Genomic DNA, 15,175 nt, shown 5'->3' on the forward strand with positions numbered 1-15,175 from the left:
TTTCAACCATAGTTTCTTTTACCTTTTGTTTTCAAACCCCCAACAAGAAAGAACCCTAACTTAAGAACCAACATGAGTCTTCATTCTTCATCTAGTGTTAATGGTGAGGGTTCTACTCCTAAGGATCCCTTGTATAAGATATTAGATGAGTTGAGATCCCTAAGTTATGGAAAGAAAAACAAGAGAGAAAGAAAAAGGAAAAAAAAATAAGTGGAAGAAATTAGTCAAGATGAAAGAGAGAAAATAAGAAAGGAAGAAAGAAGAAAAATAATGAAAGAAATGGAAAAAGAAAAACATGTCTCCTATAGTAGTCATGACTTTGCAAGAGCCTAAGTGAAGAACTTAGTGACTATTATAGAGGAAGGCATAGGTCACATCCTAGACTTCACTCCCATAGGAGAGAAAAGGAAAGAAAACCTCAAGAGGCTAACATTAACCTCCCATACTTCCATGGGAAGGACAATGTAGAGGATTATTTAGATTGGGAAATGAAGGTTGAGCAACTCTTTGCTTGCCATCATACAAACGAGGAAAGGAAGGTTCCTTTGGCTACCCTTAGCTTCCAAGGGTATGCACTCTATTGGTGGACTTCCCTTGTTAGGGAAAGAAGGATTCATGGGGATCCTCCAGTAGAGTATTGGAATGACTTGAAAAGTGCCCTTAGAAAGAGGCACATCCCTTCCTACTATGAAAAAAAGCTTATGGACAAACTCTAAAGGCTTAGACAAGGAAGTATGAGTGTTGAAGAGTATAGGCATCAAATGGAACTACTCCTTTTGAGAGTTGGGCTTAGGGAGGAGGAAAGAACAAGTATTGCTAGGTTCCTTAGTGGGCTTAATATGGAAGTGAGGGACAAGGTTGAACTCCTTCCATATAGGGACCTAGATGACCTAGTCCAACTTTGCATAAGGGTAGAGAAACAACTTAAAAGGAAGCCTACTTCAAAATCTTATGGCTCTCACTCTTATCCAAAGAAAGACCAAGGTCAAGGCATCTTAGGGGCTGCACCTTCTAAGCCCAAAGATGATAAGGAGAAGATAATAGAAAAGCAACCCCCTAAGGCTGGTATGCAATAGAAGACTAGCTCTATAAAGTGCTTTAAATGTCTTGGAAGAGGACACATTGCTTCTCAATGCCCCACCAAGAAAACTATGATTATGAGAAGCCAAGACATTTATAGTAGCCAAGATGAGGTTACTACTTCACCTTCCTCTAGTGAAAGTGAAGAAGCAAAAAGGAAAAAATCTAGTGAAGAAATCTACCCCCAAGAAGAAGGGGACCTTCTAATGGTCAGAAGGCTTCTAGGAGGTCAATCTTGTGACTTGACCCAATCTCAAAGAGAGAATATTTTTCACACAAGGCGTAAAAATTTTTATAACACATGCTCTCCCATTGTAGATAGTGGTTCATGTTGCAATTGTTGTAGCACAAGATTAGTCTCTAAGTTGAGCCTTGCTATCACTTCCCATCCAAAGCCTTACAAACTTCAATGGCTCAATGAGAAAGGGGAGATGATAGTCAATCAACAAGTGAAAGTGCCCTTCTCCATTGGAACATATATGGATGAAGTGATTTTTGATGTAGTTCCTATAGAGGCAGTACACCTTCTCTTAGGTAGGCCATGACAATATGATAGGAAAATCATCTATAATGGCCTAACTAATGAGATAACCCTCACCCACCTTGGAACAAAGTTTGTGTTGCATCCTCAAACACCTCCGCAGGTGGCCAAAGATCAACTAGCTATGAAAAATAAGAGGGATGAGGAAGAAAAACTAGAAAAACAAAAGAAAAAGAAGGATAGTAAGGCCTTGTCTTCAAAGGCCAAGGGGAAGGAAAAAAAGGAAAAATATTCCTCCAAGAAGATTGTTAAGAAGGAAATTCATTTTGCAACAAAAGGTGATATCAAAAGAGCACTCCTTCTTAAACAATCCTTATACCTTCTCCTATCAAGGGAAACCTCCCTTGGCACTGCCACAATTCCTACATTTGAGACCTTACCCCCAAAGGTCCAAGAACTCTTACATGAATTTGGTGATATATTTCCCAAAGAGATACCCCCTAGGCTACCTTCTCTTAGGGGAATAGAACACCAAATAGACTTAGTCCCAGGAGCAAGCCTTCCTAATAGGCCAGCCTATAGGACTAACCCTCAGGAGACTAAAGAGATAGAGTCTTAGGTTAAGGAATTGTTGGAGAAGGGTTGGGTCCAAGAGAGCCTAAGCCCTTGTGCTATGCTAGTGTTGTTGGTGCCCAAAAAGGATGGTAAGTGGAGAATATGCATAGATTGCAGGGCCATCAACAACATTACTGTAAAGTATAGGCACTCCATTCCTAGACTTGATGATTTGCTTGATGAGTTGCATGGTGTCAACATCTTTTCAAAAATTGATCTTAAAAGTGGTTATCACTAAATCGGGATGAAAAAGGGTGATGGGTGGAAAACTGCTTTCAAGACCAAGTTTGGTTTGTATGAATGGCTAGTGATGCCTTTTGGGCTCACTAATGCACCAAGCACCTTTATGAGGCTTATGCATTATGTCTTAAGGGATTTCATAGGTAGATTTGTAGTTGTTTATTTTGATGATATTTTAGTGTACAGTAGAAGCCTAGATGATCACTTAGGACATCTCAGGCAAGTTCTTTCAGTCCTTAGGAAAAACACCCTCTATGCAAATAAAGAGAAGTGTACCTTTTGTGTAGATAATATAGTTTTCTTAGGGTTTGTAGTTGGTAGAAATAGGGTCCAAGTAGACCCTGAGAAAATCAAGGCCATCCAAGAATGGCCCACCCCAAAAAGTATGGGAGATATTAGGAGCTTCCATGGGTTAGCAAGCTTCTATAGAAGATTCGTTCCTAATTTCTCTATAATTGCCTCACCTCTCAATGAGCTGGTGAAGAAGAATGTGGCATTTACTTGGGGTGAAAGACAAGAGCAAGCCTTTGCTTTGCTCAAAGAAAAGCTTACCAAGACACATGTTCTAGCTCTTCTTGACTTTTCTAAAACTTTTGAGCTAGAATGTGATGCCTCTGGAGTGAGAGTTGGAGTTGTATTGTTACAAGGTGGGCACCTTATTGCTTATTTTAGTGAAAAACTTCATGGTGCCACCCTCAACTACCCCACCTATGATAAAAAGCTTTATGACTTAATAAGAGCCCTCCAAACTTGGGAACATTACCTTGTTTCCAAGGAATTTGTCATTCATAGTGATCATGAATCACTTAAGTACATTAGAGGGCAAAACAAGTTAAACAAAAGGCATGAAAAATGGGTAGAGTACCTAGAGAAATTTCCATATGTTATCAAATACAAAAAGGGAAAAACAAATGTGGTCGTTGATACCCTCTCTAGGAGACACACATTGTTTTGCTCCCTAGGAGCTCAAATTTTAGGATTTGATAACATTAGGGACTTGTATGCTTTAGATGAACATTTCTCTCCCATTTATGAAAGTTGTGGGCAAAAGGTCCAAGATGGATTCTATTTGGCTAAGGGGTATTTGTTCAAAGAGGGAAAGCTTTGCATACCCCAAGGATCCATCAGGAAATTACTTGTGAAAGAGAGTCATGAGGGTGGGCTCATGGGCGACTTTGGGATAGACAAGACCCTTTTCTTACTCAAAGAAAAGTTTTATTGGCCCATATGAAGAAAGATGTTCATAAGCATTGCACTAGGTGTGTGGTTTGTTTACAAGCCAAGTCTAGGGTGATGCCTCATGGGCTATACACACCTTTACCCATCCCATCTGCACCTTGGGTAGACATTAGTATGGACTTTGTCCTTGGGCTTCCTAGAACCCAAAGAGGTGTAGACTCTATCTTTGTGGTGGTGGATAGGTTTAGCAAGATGGCACACTTTATACCATGCCACAAGGTGAATGATGCTTCCCACATCTTAAAACTTTTTTTCAGGGAAGTTGTGAGACTCGATGGTTTGCATAGGACCATTGTGTCAGATAGAGATGCTAAGTTCCTTAGTCACTTCTGGAAAACCTTATGGGCTAAGCTAGGAACTAAGCTTCTTTTATCTACCACTTGTCATCCACAAACTGATGGGCAAACAGAGGTAGTGAATAGGTCTTTATCCACCCTTTTAAGGGCTCTTCTGAAAGGCAACCATAAGTCTTGGGATGAGTATCTTCCTTATGTAGAATTTGCCTACAACAGGGGGGTTCATAGAACCACCAAGCAATCCCCTTTTGAGGTTGCCTATGGGTTCAATCCCCTAACACCCTTAGACCTCATTCTCCTCCCACTTGACACTTCTTTTATACATAAAGAAGGGGAATCTAGGTCAGAGTTTGTAAAGAAGTTGCATGAGAGGGTTAAGAACCAAATAGAGAACCAAACAAAGGTGTATTCAACTAAAGGCAATAGAGGAAGAAATGAGCTAGTTCTTAATGAGGGAAACTGGGTTTGGCTCCAACTTAGGAAGGATAAATTCCCTACTAAAAGGAAATCCAAGCTTAGCCCTAGAAGGGATGGACCTTTTCAGGTCTCGGAGAGGATCAATAACAATGCCTATAGGTTGGACCTCCCATAAGAGTATGGAGTCAGAACCACTTTTAACATTTCTAATTTAATTCCTTTTGCAGGTGGAGCTGATATTGAGGAGGAGGAACCAACAGATTTGAGGTCAAATCCTCTTCAAGGCGGAGGGGATGATGCAATCCTCCCTAAGAAGGAACCAGTCACCAGAGCCATGAGCAAGAGGCTCCAAGAGGATTGGACTAGAGTTGCTGAAGAAGGCCCTAAGGTTCTCATGAACCTCAGGGTAGATTTCTGAGCCCATGGGCCAAGGTTGGGTCCACTTATCTTTGTACATATTAGATTAGGATTTCATTATTTTTGGGTCTTGTACTTAGGGCTCCATAATGTAGGTAGGGTATCCTAGAAATGTAGGATTTTTCAGCCCTTGTATTTTAGGGCACCTAGACTAGTTTTTGAAATTTAATTGAGTTGGAAGAAGCCCAATCCAATTAAATTTTAGAGGGGGAGGTGAGTATTTCCTTGCTACACCCTATTGTCACATCATATAGTCGCACTTTGTGCATGTCCTTCATGCTTTACATGCCTCATGACACCTAAGCACACTTAGTGGAGAATCTTGGACTTGATCTTGGATTAGTGGGCTGAACCATAACTAAAATTGACTAATCATAATTAGTGAAATTTTGGCTCCACAAATTCAATTTCAAATTTAAGTGAAATTTGAATAGTAATTCAAATTTCCCTCCAATTTTGTGCGACACTTAGGCTATAAATAGAGGTCATGTGTGTGCATTTTTCAACTTTGATCATTTGAGAATTACACTTCAAAGTTTAAACATCATTTGAGGCACAAAATGTCATGCTCTTTCTCTCCTTCTCCCTCTACTCATATTCTTCTACCTTCAAGCTCTTATCCATGGCTTCCTATGGTAGTGAACTTGTTCTTGACTCATCTTCTCCTTGAAGTGGCATCTCCAATCATCTTTCTTCCTTCTCCATTCCGCTGCCATTCATCTTCAAGAAGCAAAGGACTCTAGGGATGAAGAAGATCGAAGGCCTATAATCTCCACATGGAGCTACATCAGTTTGACTATGCACTAACCAAAGAAAAAAAATTCCCAACAAATAGCTATAAATTGTGGCCATATCCATCGTTACATGTATCCCCCATAATTCTAAAAAAGAATTGCATTAAATGTCCCCTTGTATATCACTATGTTGCAGTTGATGCCCAAATGTGGTCCCCTTGTAAGATTGACCATTGATTGAACGTGAAGGCAAAGGACTTGTTCCTCCCCTTAAGCCATGACCAAACAGTGAAAGAAATGTTTTCTAGCAAAATATCTATATTGAAAGATGTTTCTCAGTGCAAATATTCATTCCTAAGGTTCTAGATACACCAAAATATTGTTGTCTATATAACAGACCATGCTTCCTGTTCCTTTGTTAATAGAAGGAATTGACAATGTTTCCAGTAATGATCCATTGGATTTGTCGATAGGACTGTCTGCAAGTTTAGCCATCCATAACATGCTTTCCTTGATTTCCATAACCTTCCTATATGTGAAGAAGCAATGGTTGACTGTTTCATTTTCAATCCGGAAAAAATGGCACAACCAATCTACCAAATTTGTGACAATATTCCATATCTCAAATTATCTTTGGTTGGCAATCTGTTGATCATTCTCCAAAGTAAGAACTGTTCATTTGGTCGAACATTGACACTCCAAATACTCCTCATAATATCCGTTTCTTGAGACCCTAGATAGTCATCATGAATTGCTTTGCATGCCAACTTCATCAAGAAGACCCTTGCCCCATCATCCTTCCAAATCCATTTGTTATAACATTCCTTTTGCAACCTCATACTAGATAAAAGAAGTGATAAATCCTGCAATTGTGCACTTTCCCATTCAAACAAATTTCTCCTCCATTATAGTCTCCATTCCATCCTCCCATATTGTTTATAACCTCATTTTGTTGCAAAGAAATGAGATGCAATCTTGGAAATTTAGAAACTAAAGTTTCCTTCCCTAACCATGAATCAAGCCAAATTGTGTTTGATAGGGATGACAATGGGTAGGTTTTGGGTATGGTCCTATAATACTCGTCCTTATACCCGCATTTAAAAAAATCTTCACATTTAGTCCCATACTCGCGCAGATAGCAACTTTAATACCTATTCCCGTATCTGTTGGGTACTTATATACTCTTACCCGCACCCACGACCCACACTTTACTTAAAAAGTTAATAAATCAATAAAAAAAAATTAATCAAAACAATTACTACAAGTAAATTAAAATTGCATTCTTAATTTTAGAAAATATAGCATTAAAAAATCCACACATAATATTAAAAACAAACAAATATAACACTGATTCATTCAAACTCAAGTCATAAATAAACAACATTACAAAGACAATCATCCAATATTGTGATCCTTAAATTTAATGTTCTAATTGACTAACAAAAACTTATAATTGTGTGTGTGTGTGTGTGTGACTTGTGCGAAACGGAGTGGGTAATATAGTATCCATACCCGTGTAAATTTGCGGGTAAATACTCATCCTTATTCCTAGCCCCAATATGCGAGTAATTACCCACACTACTAAAAAAAGATGTTTTAACATCATTAAATCTAAGTCGATTTTTTAAAAATCGATGCAGAAAAATAAGCGGTGGCGTTTTGGAAATTAAATCCAACTTTTTTAAGACAGTTATATAAAAACCATCTTTGATAAAAGGTGTTTACGTCGGTTTTTAGAAAACCGTCTTTGCTTTTATAGTTACTAAGATGTTTTTACTATTGACCGTCTTTAATTTTAAGTTAAATAATAAATTAAATTTTTATTTCTCGTGCCTGCAATTCTACTTCTCCGTCCTTTATTGCTTCTAAGATCCGTCCATTGTGCTTCTTATGCCCTTGATCTATTGCTTCTTGTGTCCTCTTCCCGAAAACTCCAAGAACGATGAGAAGGATCATCACACCCCAAATCAACCAAAAGTCCCAAACTCATTTAGGGAAAAACCAGTTCGAGAGAACTCCACAACAAAAATGTTCATAACTCTTAAATCACGGCGCTGAAGAAGGTATTTTCCTCTTGTTTGTATTCATCTTCTTTTTCTTTGAACCACATCCACCGTAATCAACAGTCGGCACCTTCATTCATCTTCGACCTCCTAACCATCGTAACACCACCAAATTTGCATGATCACCACCATCCAAACATCATCGTTTCTGCATGCTGTCACCATCAACACCACAACCACCCAAACACTATCACAACTGCACGCCGCCACTAAAATGATGCCAGATTTGTACCCTAAACCCCCTTCATGCAGTAGATCTATTCCTTAAACCAGGAGTGCGCTTAGTGCCCACTTCACTCTATGAATCTGCTTCTCACTACATTTCCTATTCTTGTTAAACTTTGTTTTATATGTATAGGTATGGCAAGCGAAATTGGAAGTTAATCTTAGATTCTCACAAAGATATATTTGATGAGAGAACTGAAGTAAGTTTCTAAAAAGTTATTGATATTTATTTTCGTTTTGAACTTATGCCTTTGATTCTGATGAAATTATTTTTTTCAGGTTGATTTGAAAGACTAGTGGAGAAACATGATGTAGTGAAAATGAATCAGAATGTGCATATCTCTTTGAGTGTTTTAGAGAGGTATTTCCTTACTTTATTTGTTGTTGCTTGAGATTGTATAGACTATTATGCAGTGTGAACAGGGTGCTTGACGAGTCACAAATTATAATTTGTGCTTATCATGTTCATACTAATTTGGCTTTTGTGATTAATAAAATGTTGGTGTCATTAAAGGCAATGAGTTCTTCCTGTCCAATGCTATTTTAAGTTGCAATCAATCAGCTTATGAAATATCTGGCTTGTGAATGGGCTAAAGACAAAATAAGGAGCAATTGTGTCTTTGCAATGATTTTATGTGTGGCTTGATTAGTCATCATCTGATGGTGGTTACAGAATAGCTGATAGACATTATGCATTAAATTATAAGGTTGTTTAGTATTATTTTTATTTAATATTTAACATAAAATTTTATTATGTATTATAATTTGATTTGATTCATATCTAAGTGGGGGTTCTCATAACTACTTTGTGTACTAAAGAGAAGAATTGCAGAAAATGGCACAGATTTTGGCTCCCTCTATGCAATGGTAGATGAGAATCTCAAAATCCTCTCCTAATGCAACTCCCATTACATCAAACATGTGAAGTTCTTTATTGTGGAAACAAAATAAGAAAGTTTCACCTACCAGTTCTGCTAAATTTAGAGTGTTGGCAATTAAGTCTGACAATAGCACCATCAACAGGCTCGAGGGTCTACTTAATTTGGATATCACTCCATTCACTGACAAGATAATTGCTGAGTACATTTGGTATTCATTCTATTCTGCCTCTTTTTGTATCTCATAGTTCTGTAGAAGCAAAGCTTCATGGTGAATCAAAGGTGATTCAAAAGTGTTTTGATGATAACAAAAGGTGATGACAAAAAAATCTCAAAGATCAATCAAAGAACAACTCAAGTGAATCAAGAACAAGTCAAGAGTTCAAGAAAAGAATCAAGAAGAATTCAAGACTCAAGAAGAAAGTCTAGAGTCAAGAATCAAGATTCAAGGTTCAAGATCTCAAGAATCAAGATCAAGATTCAAGACTCAAGATTCAAGAATAAAGAGAAGACTCAATCAAGATAAGTATTAAAAAGTTTTTCAAAACTTTGAATAGCACATGAGTTTTTGACAAAACCTTTTACCAAAGAGTTTTTACTCTCTGGTAATCGATTACCATATTGCTGTAATCGATTACCAGTAGCAAAATGAGTTTGAAAAAGTTTTCAAACTGAATTTACAACGTTCCAATTATTTTCAAAAAGTTGTAATCGATTACAATGTTTTGGTAATCGATTATCAGTGCCTTTGAACGTTGAAATTCAAATTCAAATGTGAAGAGTCACATCCTTTCACTTAAAAGCCTTGTGTAATCGATTACACTAATTTGGTAGTCGATTACCAGTGACTATTTCTGAATAAATCAAAAGATGTAACTCTTCAAAAAGGTTTTTGACTTTTTCAAATTGGTTTTAAGTTTTTCTAAAAGTTATAACTCTTCTAAATGGTTGTCTTGACCAGACATGAAGAGTCTATAAAACCAAGGCTTTGTTTTGCATTTCAATCATCTTGAATACTTTTCCAATCATTTCATTACAATCCTTTACAAGCCTTGAATCTCTTTGAATTTCTTCTTCTTCTTTGTACCAAAAGCTTTCTGAAGTTTTCTGGTTTTCCAAACCTTGAAAACTTATGCTATTCATCTTTTCATTCTCTTCTCCCTTTACCAAAAAGAATTCGCCAAGGACTAACCGCCTGGATTCTTTTTGTGTCTCTCTTCTCCCTTTTCCAAAAGAACGAAGGACTAACCGCCTGAATTCTTTTGTGTCTCCCTTCTCCCTTGTCAAAGAATTCAAAACGACACAGTCTGAGAATTCTTTTGATTCTTCCCATTCCCTAATACAAAAGTGTTCAAAGGACTAACCGCCTGAGAATTCTTTTGTATCCCCATTCACAAAGTATCAAAGGTTTAACAGCCTGAGATCTTTGTCTCAACACATTGGAGGGTACATCCTTTGTGGTACAAGTAGAGGGTACATCTACTTGGGTTCGACTGAGAACAGGAGAGGGTACATCTCTTGTGGATCAGTTCTAGTGGAGGGTACATCCACTAGGTTCAAAGAGAACAAGGGAGGGTACATCCCTTGTGGATCTTTGCTTGTAAAAAGATTTTTACAAGGTTGAAAGAAATCTCAAGGACCGCAGGTTGCTTGGGGACTGGATGTAGGCACGGGTTGTTGCCGAACCAGTGTAAAAACTCTTGTGTGTTTGTTTCCTTCTTCCCTACTCTTTTACTTTCCGTTGTGCATTTAATTTCCACTCTTACTTTCTGTTAAGTTTCTCTTATACTCCTCATTCTCTTAAAAATTTAGTAAAAGCCTTAGAAGAGTAATTTTTTTAATTAGTAAAGGTTTAGGAATAATTAATTCAACTCCCCTTCTTAATTATTCTGAGGCCACTCGATCCAACAAGTTCACCAGATCCAATTACGACAAACTACTTCCTTTTTCCTGCTTCTGAGTGAGGATGCAAGGTATTTAAAACTGAATTTTGTTTTTTGAAACAAGATTGGGGGGACAAGAATTGATATGCGCAGTAAATCAAGAGTATGTTATTTATAATGTTCTAAATAAGCTATGAGAAATCATTCCTACCATTGTCATTTGAATTGTTTCATGTTATTCATGATAATCATACACATATTTTCATTTCTTAGACAATATCAAAGCCTGTTGAAGATCCCTCTAAGCTCCCTAAATGGAACTATGATGGATCTAGCACAGGACAGGCACCTGGTGATGATAATGAAGTAATCCTATAGTAAGAATTTTGGCACTGATACTTCTATTTATGTTACTTACTCTACACCATTGCAGTTTTAATTTTAATCTTTTTTTTTCTCCCAGTCCTCAAGCAATTTTCAAAGATCCTTTCCGTGGTGGTAACAATATTTTGGTAAGGGCTGTTATACTTGAAAGAGGTCACATGGTATGTTGATTGAAATTTAAATATAGATATTATTAAGTTAACTAGATATATTTTGGTTGGCTAAGGTCATTTGCGATTCTTACACCCCACAAGGTGAGCCTATCCCTACAAACAAAAGACACAGAGCTGCTGAAATTTTCAGTAACCCAAAGGTCCAAGTTGAAGTTCCATGGTATATATAATACTTCTTATTTTGTGAAACTATCTTTTTAATATTTTTTAAATCACATATTTCTTCAAAATAAAGCATATTAAAATTCTCTTTTGATACATAGCAGAAGACTTAAGATTTAAAACAATAAATTTTCTTAAATGAAAATAATATTACATTTATATGACTGAAAATTTTGATTAGTGAAATTTTAATTTTTGAAGGATTTAAGAAATATTTTTTTTAAGTCCAAATAAATATTGTTTTATATAATAAATAATAAATAAACTAAATTAGTGTCAAAAGTATTAAATATTCTGGAAGAGAGATTTTTTATTAATAATAATATATATCAATATATTACTATAAAATTAAATTAAAAATTATGCATTACGTAAATAATTATATAAATTGAAGTATATGTACTTTTTTTTGTAATTTTAAAAATTTAATCATATATATTAGAATGGAAATATATTTATAAAAGGATAAAGTATTTTTTAGTCCTTCAAAATATTTCTGAATGTTATTTTAGTTCCTAAAATATTTAACATGCTTTTAGTCTCTACATGTATCCAAAAATATGTATATTTAGTTCCTAATGAAGGACTAAAATCACATCACTTGTAGTAAATTTAAGGATAAAAAACGTATTAAATTTATAGAGACTAAAATCAACCTTTTGAAATATTTTGATGATCAAAAACCTACTTTACTCTTTATAAAATTTAATAAAATTTGGAATAGTAGCTTTATTAGTTAATATTTATTGTACATACAACATACTATATCCTTGTTCTATGCACTTGTTGTATTTAGGACCCTAAGGTTAAGGTGTATTGTGGGGAGAAACATGGGAAGGTAGCTGAGGATTTGATTCCTTAGAGTGAAAAGTGTAACCTTATGTATTATTCACTGCACACATGACATCAGGGAGCATAAAATTCTAGGGAGAGATTCAACTATGGGAGAGGGGGGACAAAAATAGAAAGGTGTGAGAAAGGAGTAAGTGGGGAAATGATGGGAGTCACCAAGCCTCTCTTTATTGCCTTGGCTAGCAATGTTTCCTTTTTTTCCTTTTTCTTAGATTTCATGCCTGTCTCAATTATATAACACTACTACAAGCACTAATGGCTAACAATGATGAAAACTTTAAATTTCAATGTCATCTGAATTTGACAATATTGATAAAAAAACCTTGGGAGAATCATATCACAAAAGCTAGTCATTGTAGTTGGAGAATCCAAGACATTATTATCCCATAGTGGAATTTCATATTTCATACTTCCAATATAGGACTCAAGTCTCGTACCTTGCAATTGGATCCCAACAGATGACTATTTGAGTTAATATAACTTCAAGACTTCCCTTTGAGGGCTACCATACTTTATGTTAAATAAATTACCTAATTATAAATGCAGAATTCACAATAGGAGGTCTGTATTCCAAAACATGGCAAAAGTAATGATATTTAGATCCTTTGTTAGCTTAAAGATCTTACATATCTTAAATTATTTAGAGTCTACAACTCTACGGCTCTTGGATTGTCTGGTTAAGCTGTGAGATATGACAAGATTTTTGGATGGCTTTAGTGATAATGTCTACTCATTTTTGCTGAACTTTTGTGTTTAGATTGATACATTTATAATAAATTCTGAAATAGATACTCTTTTTTATATACAACAATTCTTTCTCATTGTTTTGCACTCATGTTTTGTGTAAGCTGCTTTGCAACAAGAAGTATGTAAAAGAAATGTTATCTCAAACTCCTATTAGACGCATCGCAGAACCTAAATAAGTTTCTTCCTTGGTGGCTTACCTTTATCCGCCTACTGCCTCTTACATCACAGGATATGTTATTCTTGTTGATGGAGGATTATCAGTGAATGGATTTCAACCCAACATGAGAATAACATGACTTTCACATACTATTTTTCACTTTATTGTCTATATGTCTATCAGCATGAGAATAACATGACAGCAATACCCTTTGTTCTTTGATTTTTCAGCCCCTACCTCATCTAATTTAATTTGAACAAATGAACTAGGAAGTCTGGTTCCGATATATGTTTCATTCATCCTTATTATGAATTGTTCTACATGTAGCAAATGATTGATTATTGCATGACCCTATTATTGTCTGCTAGTAAGTTGCAACTTCCTTTTTTCTACATTAAACTCTTCTTTGGGAAATTCCAAAGGTATAAGGTATGCTTTTTGGTTGTGAATAAATTGTCCTTCCTATTGTTTATATAAAGTATATGGTATGAATTTTCAAAACTCTCCCAACTTATACATCATGGTATTTCCTTGTCTAAAACATATAACCTATCTTGATTTTTCATTTTCTCAATGCTAGAAGATCGTATAAGCATTGTAAATCATGAAGATTTTGATGATATCAAGAAGAATTTGCTTGAGAAAGGGGGAGATGTAAATCATGCAAGCTTTGATGGTGTCGAGAAGAAATCACATGTTTGTCATCATCAAAAAGGGGGAGAATGTGAATGTATGTATACATGATTTTGATGATGTCAAAGAAGAATCTAACAAGGCTACTTCAAATGATAAGCATTTGCTTCAAGAATAATTCAAGATTTCTTCAACAAACAAAGCCTTGTTTCAAGATTCACTAAAGATCAAGCCTTGCCTTAAAACAAAGTGCTTTCAAGACATGCAAGGCTCTGGTAATCGATTACCAGGAAGTGTAATCGATTACCAGAAGACAGGGTTGAGAAATAGCTGTTGAAAAAGGTTTTGAATTTAAATTTTCAACATGTAATCGATTACCATATGTTTGTAATCGATTACCAGCAACGAAACTTTGGAAATTCAAATTCAAAAGTCATAACCCTTCAAATTATAACTGTGTAATCGATTACACAAACATTGTAATCGATTACCAGTGGAAAGTTTTCAGAAAATCTGCCAACAGTCACATCTTTTCATTAGATTTGTGAATGACCATCAAAGGCCTATAAATAGGTGACTTGGGCACGAATTTTAGGCAGAGAGTTTTGCTGGTCCAAAATGTCTTATCCTCTCAAAAGACAATGAGAGAGATTCCAAAAGAACTTCATTGTCAAATGCTCTCTCAAAAGAAATCCTTGACCAAACACTTGCAAAATCTATAAGGATTCTTACATGATCTTCATTGTAATATTCTTCTCTTGAAGAGAGAATTCTTCTTCCATTCTTCTTATTCAATGAGATTGGTTAAGAGACTGTGAGTCTCTTGTTGTAAAGCATCTGAACATAAGGGATGGGTTGTCCTTGTGTGGTTCAGACTTTGTAAAGGATTTTACAAAGATAGTGGAAATCTCAAGTGGGTTGCTTGAGTACTGGACGTAGGCACGGGTTGTGGCCGAACCAGTATAAAACTGTGTTTGCATTCTCTCTTCCCTTATCTTATTTATTTTGTTGCAATCAATTGTGTCTTGCATGTTTAAAGAACATTGCTAAATTGATTGTTGTTGCTTCTTCTGTATTCTAAGCCTATCCCTCTTAAGATTATTGAGGCCACAAGGTCCAACAAGCATTATCAGTAGTCATGTGACTGTTACTTCAGAGTGTTCAACAGGAAAATCAATTCAGCATCCTACCAGTGACGAGAACAGAGCCTGGACATACTGGAAATTGGCCAGTAAAGATCTGGACAATGGTCTGTGATGGTGAGCAGTGCTAGAAACTGGTGAAGGAAAGTTCAACGCACTTGGAATTTGTGAGTGATTTAATGATTTGAATTATTTTTTCCACGTTGATGTCATGGTAGTATAATTCAGGCTACAAATGCAACAAACATAGAAATCCTGATTTGCTAGCTTAATTGATGTTACTTTTCTTAACATGTTGAAATCCTAGTAAGTATGAGAATATAGTGTAATGGTATGGAAAACATTTTGGCATTAAGT

General features: G+C 35.8%; 1 long non-coding RNA gene across 1 annotated transcript; it reads left to right on the top strand.

Annotated features, from left to right (window-relative positions):
* The first annotated feature begins 10,841 nt into the window (after window positions 1–10,841).
* On the top strand, window positions 10,842–11,289 carry LOC106798591 (uncharacterized). The gene is made up of 3 exons (XR_005891157.1): window positions 10,842–10,945; window positions 11,032–11,080; window positions 11,179–11,289. It is a non-coding gene; the product is annotated as an uncharacterized lncRNA (long non-coding RNA).
* The last annotated feature ends 3,886 nt before the right edge of the window (window positions 11,290–15,175 follow it).

This window comes from Glycine max, chromosome 4 (genome assembly GCF_000004515.6).
Source record: "Glycine max cultivar Williams 82 chromosome 4, Glycine_max_v4.0, whole genome shotgun sequence".
Classification (NCBI taxonomy): domain Eukaryota; kingdom Viridiplantae; phylum Streptophyta; class Magnoliopsida; order Fabales; family Fabaceae; genus Glycine; species Glycine max.